Genomic DNA, 11,281 nt, shown 5'->3' with positions numbered 1-11,281 from the left:
TGGACACGTGCCAATCCCATCTGCACGGGGCAAGGCCTGATTTCAGTGTCTTCCAGACCCTGGCGAAAGCAGAACTGGGATGGCAAGTGCTCAGGGACTGTGCTTGGGTTTTGAAACAGAGACATTTTGAAATTTTTCAAGTATGTTACCCTTTCATGTTAGTATTTGACTTAAACGGTGAATTAAACCTGAATTAAAATTGAGTTCTCTACTACTAGCATAAACACTTTAACTCTGTTACTCTCTAAAGCTAGTTCCAGTTATTGCAGCTTCGAGAGAAAATGAGAGATGGAGATTGAGAGAGAGAGACAGAGAGACAGAAAGAGAGGATGCTACAAGAGGAAGTCTGAGGGTGTTACGCAGTTCTTGTGGTCGGTGGTTCTCAGCAGTGAAGCTTTCTCTCTACTCTCTTTGATGGAGATCTTTTCAGAGAGTGCAGCCTACTGGGAGAGTTTGGGATTTACACAGAGTAGTGACTCACATTTGGTGGTGATTTTGTTTTTGGTGTCTTGAAATACCAGGTGCTGTTCTTTTATTTATATACAAAAACATTTCACTACCTATCCTAACCTGTAGATCTAATAGACTTTCTTCCTTTTTTTTTTTTACACAAAAATATCATTTATTTTCTTTTCACTAATCAGCTATGAATGAAAGATTAAGGGGCAAAAACATTGCATTTATCCAGTTGAGACTCGCCTAATATTCTTTTTTTTTTTTTTTTTTTTTGTCTAAGACCCTAAACCCCTAAGCAGTTTCACTTAGTACTGTCACTGATAGCTATTTTTCTGAATGGCTAAGCTGGGGCTCACTTTCCCTTCAAAGCTGACCTCACAACCTCAAGACTAGCAGGAAGTGGCCTCCCAGTGTGGCCTGAGCATGATACTCTGCCACAGTCCCCACACTGGTGCAAACGATGCCTTCGGAGCTTTCAAAGCTTAAAGCCAAGAACTGATACTGCATTAATATGGAACCTCTCCATTTTTCTGACACAGCGAAAGTCCCCTAAATGTGGTGGCGGCTGTGACAGAGAGCACACTTGTGCTACCATTTAGATGGTGGAAAGGCCTGGTTAGCACAAGCTGCAGGCAATGTTTTAGGCCCCAGGAAGGCGTCTGCAAAGGAAAAATTCATAATCATGACTCCAAGGCAAAATGGCTACTCAGAGTTGGGAGAGGACAAATACCAAGAGGGGAGATAAAAACATGGCTGACCAGGGATCCAGGAGTGACTTTTTAGGGACCTGTCCGCTGACTATTGTTATAACTTGAGCCCCGGTATAAAATCCAAGGAGGCAAGAGACCGAAAATTTAGTGGCAAAGGCTTTATTTCCAGGCCTGGCGACCAGTCTCCGGGAGCCAATTTGGAGACTGTCCCCTAGGAGCTGAAGGGAGGACTTTAAAAAGGGGCTGGAGGAAAGGGCGGGGGGAGAGAAACAAAGAAACCTGTAGAGCCATCAAACTTGTTGACCCGAGTCTGGAAACTGTATTGCTGTCCACTTAGCTCTGACAATCTAGGGAGTTTCTGGTGTTTTTTAAAAATTATTTCCATCCTGCAGACTGACATTATCTCAGAGTGGCACGTCTGCAGCAATATTTGGAGAAGAAAGTGGACAGTTAATTATCTCAGGACAGCTTGTCTTCGCTAGTGAGTGCGAAGGGGTCACAAGTTATGAGACGCTGGAACTTAAGTTTTATGAAGACCTGATATCTAACTCATTTGATACATACAGAACAAAAGGAAAGCACCGATTGGGGTTTGGGCCATAGTATTACCCGGTAATTTGTTTAAGCTAAGCAGTTCTTAAAATTGGGGCAGGCTCATTTTACAACAGATCATCACCGGGTCAGGGGGAGGTCACCAGAAACCCAAATTCTTTATGGCCTAGATAGATAGGTGAGGGGAGAGGGAGGCAATAAGGCGCCATACAGAACAGAAAACGGCGGTAATGTGTCAAGGTCAGGGTAAAGGGTTAAACTCACACGCAAATCTCTCTGCACACAAGCAGGTTACTTTAAACAAATGTAAGTTAATTGCCATTCTAGTTTTCCTTAGCTCTTTAGCAGAGAATAGAGGCTCTTAGCAGTGATTAACAACCCTTGTTAGCTTGTTTTAGCACAGCTTCTGTAGTTTGTAGAGAGCAACAATGGTTAACATATCAATTAGGTGAGATTCTTGCAATTCTTTACAGAGGAGAGTGTTGCTCAACAGATCAATTAGGTCCCTTAACATATCAGTTAGGGAAAAAGGATAAAACAAACACATTTAGTAAGCCCCTATACAGGTTTGCTATAATACACATATAACAAAGCTATTTTCTTAGGGTACAACAACTATGTGTGCTCCGCTACCCCTCTTCCCTCACCATTCTCAGGAGGGCCCAGGGGTCCTGGAGAGGCAGCACCTTAGCCAAGAGGTGGCCAGGCCCCCTGCTCCTGGCTGGGCTCCCCTTGCTGCGTTCCCAGGAATCAGCTGAGTTCTGCGGGCAGCACTGGCAGGTATTGCAGATCCATGACAGCAGACTCAGGAACCTTCTGAGAGAAAGTGAGGTTCGAATGCAATCCAGACTCCTTGGCAATGCCCAGTGGCTTTCCAGACCTGTAAGAACTGGTGTCCCCTGACAACACTCACAACAGCAGCGTGGCAAGGATGAGCTAAGCAGTGGACCGAGGGTCCATATCTCAGTACCATAAATAAAGTGCACCGTGAATGGAGGCTGTGAAAAGCCACCACTTGAGCTGAGGTATGGAGAGAACTACATCCTCACCCTGGGGGCTGGCTGAGAACTCCGTCAGCCAGGATGCTGATTGCTGAGATGCTCATAATTGCTCTATTTCCTTAGTATGGTGGAATCTTCAGCTATACAGAAGAAAGAAAGACTCAGTGGGCTTGGCAGACAGCACATGACTACGTCGCAGGACTGGTTGACACTTGGCAAGTACCCCCTGCAAGCTCAGTAAGTTTGTAGGATGGCCGCTTCTCCCCTTCATGCAGATGAATTTAGGAAAACTCAAATTCTTTTTAAAATACCTATCAAATTGGCTCATTTGGCTCATGGTGCAAGACAACTGATTATAGCCAATGTGGTCGAAATGGTTGTCACTGTTCTAGCAATTTTCAGGTGCATGATGGAAGAAAATTCACTTGCTACCACACCTCAGGCAGCTGCCATGGCTTCCAGGAATTTCCCGGAGGCTCTTTGGAAAGAGTATAGAGGAAAATCATATAATACAAAGACCTCACTCCATTAGGAATCCTTGTCAAGGATCCTATTTGCTGCTTTCATGTAGGAAGGTATTGCCCCCCGCCTTGCAATCAGGTCCTCAAAGTACTTGTACATGTGATGGATGAAGACCCAGTCTTCGCTATTATGGTCGGTCTCAGGGTAGTAATTTGTGGCCACTGTTGGCTTAAGAATATCACATTCTGGGAACTCATTGAAGTTTGAAGTGTCATCAATGCTTTTTATTTCAATAATTATTATAGCAGGTCTGCCTCTTTGGTACATTCCCAGTCAACGCCTTCAAAAAAGAATTATTGTTGACTTCTTCAACTCCAGGGCCTCCAATTCCATGTTCCCATTCACAGCAGAATCTCAGAATGAGATCTTCAGCTTCCTTGGAGTTGGAAACTTCTGGAGGAAAATCAAAGTTTCTTTCCAGTTCATCACCTTCTTACACATCTCTTAAGGGGGCTCAGAACGCTCGGGGAGATATCTGATGAGCATCTCATGTATGATCACCCCAAGCGAGCCCCAGTTACAGGTCTTGCTGTACCCGATCTGTGTGAACACCTCAGGAGCTGTGTAGTCAGCAGCGCCTCCTGTGCAGAGGGCTAGCTGTTTCTTTTCCAGGTTTCTGCTTTCCTTTTGGAATTCATGTTCTGGAAAGTGAAATCACTGGGGAAGCTGTGTGTGCTTTCTTCAATGCTATGCAAAAACTAAAATCAGAAAGTTTCACATGGCCCCTGCTGCCCAGCAGAAGGTTTGATGTCTCTGTGGATGAATCTGAGCTGGTGAAGAGAGTCTATGCCTAACCCCATCTCTGCTATTCAAAACTGACACTCTTCTTCCATCAGAATGTCTTTTTTCATTAACAAGGTCATCATGTACCCTCCAGGCAGGAACTCCACGATTAGGTAGAGGTTTAACTTATCCTGAAAGCTACAGAACATTTTCACAACCCACAAGTAAGAGACAAGGGCGGCTCCCCTTGAATGCAGAACAATCGTTTCAGCATTAATTAAATTGAGTCTTGTCTCCATGCATTGATATGTACAGAGCTGGCTATGATATTTTCTTCTCCCTTTGATTGGCTATAAGCAATGCAAATAAAGCTATCAAGGTACTAATATGTAATCCTTGAGGCCAACCTGACAGTTTCCTGTTTCCTCCCATCATGCTTTCTGTAAAAGATTGAGCGCAGCAAGACAGCAGAGCCAATGGGCTACAGGAATGTCAACTGAGTACAAGTATCATAAAAAGAGGCTATGACTTCAGGGCACAAAAGTTTACATATCAAAAACTGAAGCAACAGCCTCCTAAATTCAGTCACATGCTATCCTAATTGAGTTATGCAGACCAGGCCTTCTAGTATCCTCCTTCATGCATATTGCAAAGATGCTTTTCTCCCCACCTGACCAGCTCAAGTTACTCACATAGCTCCTGTCATCCTCTCTGTCACTCATCTTTGAACCACTCCCTTCTTTATGAGATAATAAATTCTGGGGGAGGCCTTGGGTCAGGGCCTATGTCCACACATTCGTAACTTGGAATGTCTTGGTGTCTTTACCCTTGCCATGGGTTGCACTGGAGCTGGTAGATTGGAATTGACTAGGTACACAGCAAGGAGGAGAGCTACATCAAATGCTCAGTGCCCTGCTGAGTTCATCCAAAAAAGCAAGATCCAAAGGGACCCAGTGCTTCAAGAAACTTAACTATGTTTCCAAAACAAAGCTCAAGAACATTTATAAGAAATAAAAAATGCCAACACCCAAAACCTGTAAAGTCTGACATCCAATCAAAAATTGCCAGTTATGCAAAAAAACAGGAAGTTACGAGCACTTCTGAAGAGGAAAATTAATTAAAAGTGATATAGAAGTTAGAATGGGAAGACAAAGACATTAAAGAGTTTGTTTCAACTTTATGACGTATGTATTTTTTCAAAAATGAAGCTTCTCCAGACAAAATTGCTTTGTGTGATGTGGAAAATTCACCGGACAGATGAGAAAAAGTTACTGAGCTTGAAGAAAAACATGAAACCCAAAAGAACAAAAGAATGAAACCATGATCCCAGAGGGCTGACCTATAATGGTGGCCAGAAATGCTGAGTGGACACAATCCCTGGTGACACACTGTGACTGTGAAAGTGACAAAATGACAGGAGAAGTGCCTGTAAAAGGGCAAACAGCAAAAAAACATTCCAGGAAACCTCTTACATCTCACCCAAAACAGCAGGGACCAGCACCGAGGTCATAGCCTGGTCCACGCTTAACGTGAGGAAGAAAAAAGATAAGCTACAGGCTTGCATAACCAGGGGGAGCATCTTTCTTAAATGAAGGCAAAACAAAGTTTTCAGCTACACATAAGTTGGTGAGAGAGTATCTCTAACACACTACACAAAAATGCTAAAAGCAACACTTCCAGGTGTTGGAAAAGGAATTTTCTAAAATACAGATTCCTGAGCCCTGGGTCCAAGATCTTTTTTCTACAGGTTTGCAGTATATATTGGGCACATGTTTCTTATTTTCATGGTTTAACCTATTTATTTTAATCTATAAAATGTGATTATTTCTAGTCACTGAAGCTGAGTAATGGATACACAGGAATTCACTCTACCACTCTCCCTACTTTAGCATATTCTGAAGTTTTCCATAATAAATAGTTTTTTAAGATTAAAAAATGACTGTTATCAGGTAGGAATTCAGATCTACAAAATGGAATGAATAACATCAACAATAACTTATTTCATGAGTTAGGTATATAATGTTTTTCTTACGTTTTAAGTGTGTTTTAAGTATAATTGATCATTTATATAAAAAAACATAACACACTGCAGGGACCATAACATGTTTAAAATGTGTGACAACACTGCACAAAGGCTGGAAGGAAGGGACAAAGGTGAGGACTACAAAGGTGCACGTCAGGTGGCATGTCACTAAAGGCAGGAAGTGACACTTGACAGTGCGGTAGGCCCTAACCAGCCACTTAACCAGCACAGAGAGGACTTACAGCTTATAATCCAAAGAAAGAGAGAGAATGAATCCTGGAAAATAATCCCAAGGAAGGCAGGGAACAAAAAACTGAAACACAAAAATGAGTCAAATAGAGAACAAATATTAAGATGATAGAGTCAACAAAAACATTTCAATAATCATACCACATTAAACGCACTAACTACCTTAATTCAAAGGCAAAGGTTTTCATATTGGATTTATACGCTGCCTATATGAAATACACTTTAAGCCAGGTACATTGACGCGCCCCAACTTTGGGAGACTGAGACAGGAGGATCACAGTGTGTTCAAGCCCAGCCTTGGGAACTTAATGACTCAGTGAGACCTTGTCTCAAAATAAAAAATAAAAATAAAAGGCTGGGGAGGCAGCTCAATGCAAAGGCCCTTGGTTTAACCCCTAGTCCACAGAAAGGAAGGAGGAGAAGCAGGGAGGAAGTTAAAAAGGAGGGAGGAAAGAAGAAGAACACAATTTAAATATGAAACCACAAAAACTAAAATTAGACTAATAAGGAAAGGCTCCATCATAGTCAAAGAAAGCGTGGCTATATTAGTAGCAAACAGCTTTAAAGAAAATAATATTATGAGGAACAGAGACGGTCATTTTGTAATGATAAAGGAGTCAATTTGTAAAAGGGACAGAATAATACTAAATGTGCAGATGCAAAATAACAAAGGCCCCAAATACATGAACAGACATGTCATAATTGCAATGAGAGCTTGCAGCACTCCTCTCTCCATCACTGGCAGGACAAATAAATAGAAAATCAGAAAGGAAAGACCAGGAAACACAATCAATGGACTTGACCTATTTCACTCATTGCATCCTACCTTCAATCAATAACAATAAAAACTTAGCAAACCAGGAACAGGAGCAAGTGTCCTCACCTAAAACAAGGTACTCACAAAAACCCACAGTCACTGTCAGACTTTATGGTGAACTAAATTCTTCCCCATTACAATTGTGAACAATGCATGAGTTTACACTTTTATCACTTCTATTCAGCAGCAGTACTGAGATTTAGATAGCAAAATGGAAAAATATAAAACAAAAGCACACATAAACAAAAAGACATCCAAATGGGAAAGAAACAAAAAAACCTCTTGTCTGACAATTTGATTATCTATGTAGAAAATCAGAAGGGATCTACTGGAGTTGAGTAGGATTCATGAAGTTGCAAAATGTGGGATCAGTATTTATTTTTTAAATTTTTGTATTAGTACATGTTTCCAATGAATACATTCATCTTGGAGCATTGGTACATAGATACATTACATCTCAATCCTTTTACTTTCCTTAAGCTCAGTATTTAAAAATCAGTCATTGTTCTGCATATCAGCAGCAAGCAATCAGAAACTGAAATTTTTAAATACCATATATATTAAAAGTTGTTAAATTTCTAAAGATGAATTTGACGTTACCTTGCTGTTTGTACCCACCATGAACTGTGGCCCGACCATGCCATCTTGCCTGGGAACCAACTGAGTATGGACTGAAACCTCCAAAATCTCACTTGAACTCATGCAGCCAAGACTTACTGAGCTACTCAAAAGCCCGCTGCCACTTCAACTCATGGAAGATGCACTTGCACTAAGAACCGAGTCAGGGAACCAAACAGAGAGCTGAGCTGGTGGGGAACCAGCATCAACCTGCAGTGAGTGATAGGAATAAAACCCTTCCGTAGAAAAAGGGGCTCCAACAGATGACATTCTGGGATCATGCAGACTGACGAGAACAAGGAGCTGGGGTGACTTCAGTCAGCTGTTCCCTTCTCAAGCGGGATTGGTGGGGAACGCTTGACCTGGGTCATGCCCTGGACTGAGACCCAATAGGCTAGCCCAAACCAAGTCACTACGCCTGGCAGTGCACCCTAATGCAGTGAAGCCCTCAGCAGGTTTACTGACCTGGAGGGGAGGGACCAGCATAGGCTGCCCCAGTCACACCTCTGTAGTCCATTGCAGTGGCGGGAGCACCTAGACAATGTGCTTCAGACTAACTGTAACCAACAAAGAAGAAACTGGGGCCTCCTATATACACCTGTATGGAAGGAACAAAAAATATAAGAAGAGGAAGCAACAAGAAAGGCCCCCAACCCCCAACCCTGAGAACATTGATCCAGGAAAGGTAAATGCAAAGGAGATTGAGGATGGCAAACATGCAATATCAGACACAGCACCAGTGCACATAAGGAGATATCTTCGGGACCTCATAGACGAGTTCAAAAGTGAAATATTTAACCAAGTAAAGCAAGATATAAATAGAATAATGAAAGAAATGGCAAGTACCTCTTAAGAAAAAACGGAAGAATGGAGGAGCACAAAAAAAGGGAGAATTGTTTGATGAAGAAAATAGAGAAAACATAGAATACATGAAGCAGGTTCAAAGAGATTACCAAGAAATTAAAAACTCCATTGAAAGCTGGCAAAACTGCTTGAAAGAAACTAAGATAGATTATCTGAACTGGAGGACAGGTTTGCAATGTGGGATCATGAAAGGAAAATTTCTTTAAAATAACAAGGAAACAAGCAGTAACAATACAAAGGCTAGAAGATGACAAGAGGATCTATAACTTAAGAATAAAGAATGTGAATGAAGAAGCAGGAGCACAAACAAAGGAACTACAAACACTATTCACAGAAATAATTAAGGAAAATTTCCCAAACATAGGAAAAGGAAAAGATATTCAGATGTATGAGGCTTACAGAACTCCAGCCACCTACAACCAAAACAGAACTACACCTAATAATAATCAACATCCCAGAAATCCAATATAAGAACAGAATATTAAGAGCTGTCAGAAATAAGAAACAGATCACTTACAAGGGAAAGCTCATCAGAATTACCGCAGACCTCTTGGCACAAACCATCAAATTGAGAAGAGCATGGAGCAAAGTATTCCAAGCCCCGAAAGAAAATAACCTCCAGTCCAGATTAATGTACCCTGAAAAATTGTCCCTAGAAATTAATGGAGAAACAAGATGCTTCCAAGATAAAGAGGAACTGGGGGAATTCGCAACCACCAATCCAACTCTACAGAGAATACTACAGTAAATTCTAAAGAGAGAGAAAAGTACCAGGATTTCAGGAACAGTGGCAGAGAGGCCCTAATGAATGGAGCAAAAAGCAAAATGAAGAAGACAGACAACTAATGATGGAAAAAGAGCACAACAGAAATGAGGCAGAGAAGGTTGGATATAATTTCTAATATAGATGTCCTTGATACACTAAATTAAGGGAAAAAAAGAGAGGATCGCTCGCAGGCAGAGTGGATCAAGAGGTAGGGTCCACCGAGATGCTCTTTATAGGAAATATAATTAACCTGAAAAAGGGTATATGGACCGAAAATCAAATATGAGAAAACAGAACTCTATGTGAACCAGAGAATAATAGGGGCAACTGGACCAGTATTTATGGATATGTTGGAAAGACAGGCTTTAATAGGTAAAGAAATACAACTAGAAATCAAGCCCGGGAGTGAGAAAGTTCGGAAACAGGTAAATACCAGGTTGCCCCCCCAATATAAAACCAAGGGTGTTGGGGACACCCAAAAATGCACAGTACACCCTGGGGGAGTGTCTTAAAAAAGACAGAAGATGTAATAGGTCTGCCGTAATTCTGATGAGCTTTCCCTTGTAAGTGATCTGTTTCTTATTTCTGACAGCTCTTAATATTCTGTTCTTATATTGGATTTCTGGGATGTTGATTATTATTAGGTGTAGTTCTGTTTTGGTTGTAGGTGGCTGGAGTTCTGTATTAAAACCCATATTACTCACACCACTCTGCTTAGATAGAACTTATTCCGTGCCAGTTTGTACACAAGCACTAGATCTGAGGATACAGACAGCTATCCCAAAAATATCAGGATATAGCACAGTAATCATCTTTAACTTCCTATTAACTTAATCTGGATCCTTATTAACTTAATCTGGATCCCTATTAACTTAATCTGGATCCCTGTATAACTTTATACTGTTATATCATGACTGATCTTAATTAAATCTGATTTATTTGATTGCTATTTGTTATCGACAGATTTTATTCAAAACTGTTAAGGTTGATAGTATCAAGTCAGAGAGTATAGACAATTATACTGAAAATGACAGTGATTCACTACAATACCCATTCTGGTTTGATACTACCTATTTTTGTAGGTCTACACTACCTACAAAGTTGCATTTCTATTAATACTATTATGTGCTGATATATTAAATTATACTTTATCTGATGATATAGCCAATTCTGTTGATGATAACAAGAGACAACACAGTAAGTATGGTAGAACTCCTTGTACAGCAGTTTTATATATCTTTTTAGTTTTATGTGTCTATAGGAATATGTTTTATTCTGTCCTGCTTTGTTCTGTTTCTCCCTCTAATATAGAAAGGATAGAAATACATGTTACCACTCATGCTTGCATAAAACCTATAAACAGTTTACGAGAACTGATCTTATGACACGTGATGAAATGAACAAATACTTTGAAGGAAAAAAAGACACTATAGTATCCGATGCTGATTCCGGAGTGTCATGATGTCAAATCCAGCAATATTATTATTCTTTGTTCAGAGTGATTTTAGTCTGCCTTGGTTTGTTTAATCTCAACATAAATGAAGATATGGATAAATGCGTGTATGTTTAGGATTGATAACCATGTTACTAAGTTTTTATTAGATAGTTGAACAGAACTATTTACAATCTCCCTGTTTGTTTTGTTTTGTTGTTTTTTTGTTTTGTTTTGTACTGGGGATTGAACTCAGGACTTTGCATTTACCAGGTAAGCTCTTAAACTACCGAGTTAAATCCCCAGCCCTTAGTCTCCTTGTTTGAATTCTCATTTATATGTTCCACTTTTGTATCTTGAACAATTATTTGTAAAAGGACAATATGTAAAAATCAACTAGTGATTTATTACTATTTCTTTTTTCCTTTGAAAGTATGTAGTATTTCTAACCATTTTTTTGTTTTGTTTTGTTTTGTCTTTAAATAAAATTTTAAAGAAAGATGAATTTGACAAATGAAGCATATGGCCTGTATACTAAAAATTCAAAA

At 40.3% G+C, this 11,281-nt stretch overlaps 1 pseudogene; it reads right to left on the bottom strand.

Moving 5' to 3' along the window:
• Positions 1-3,247: 3,247 nt before the first annotated feature.
• LOC100735995 (serine/threonine-protein kinase 38-like) lies at positions 3,248-4,263 on the bottom strand (annotated as a pseudogene).
• Positions 4,264-11,281: the final 7,018 nt, after the last annotated feature.

This window comes from Cavia porcellus, unplaced genomic scaffold, assembly GCF_034190915.1.
Source record: "Cavia porcellus strain 051 isolate PalLab524CR breed Dunkin Hartley unplaced genomic scaffold, mCavPor4.1 scaffold_20, whole genome shotgun sequence".
Taxonomy (NCBI): domain Eukaryota; kingdom Metazoa; phylum Chordata; class Mammalia; order Rodentia; family Caviidae; genus Cavia; species Cavia porcellus.
This window is presented reverse-complemented; position numbering and strand designations above follow the sequence as displayed.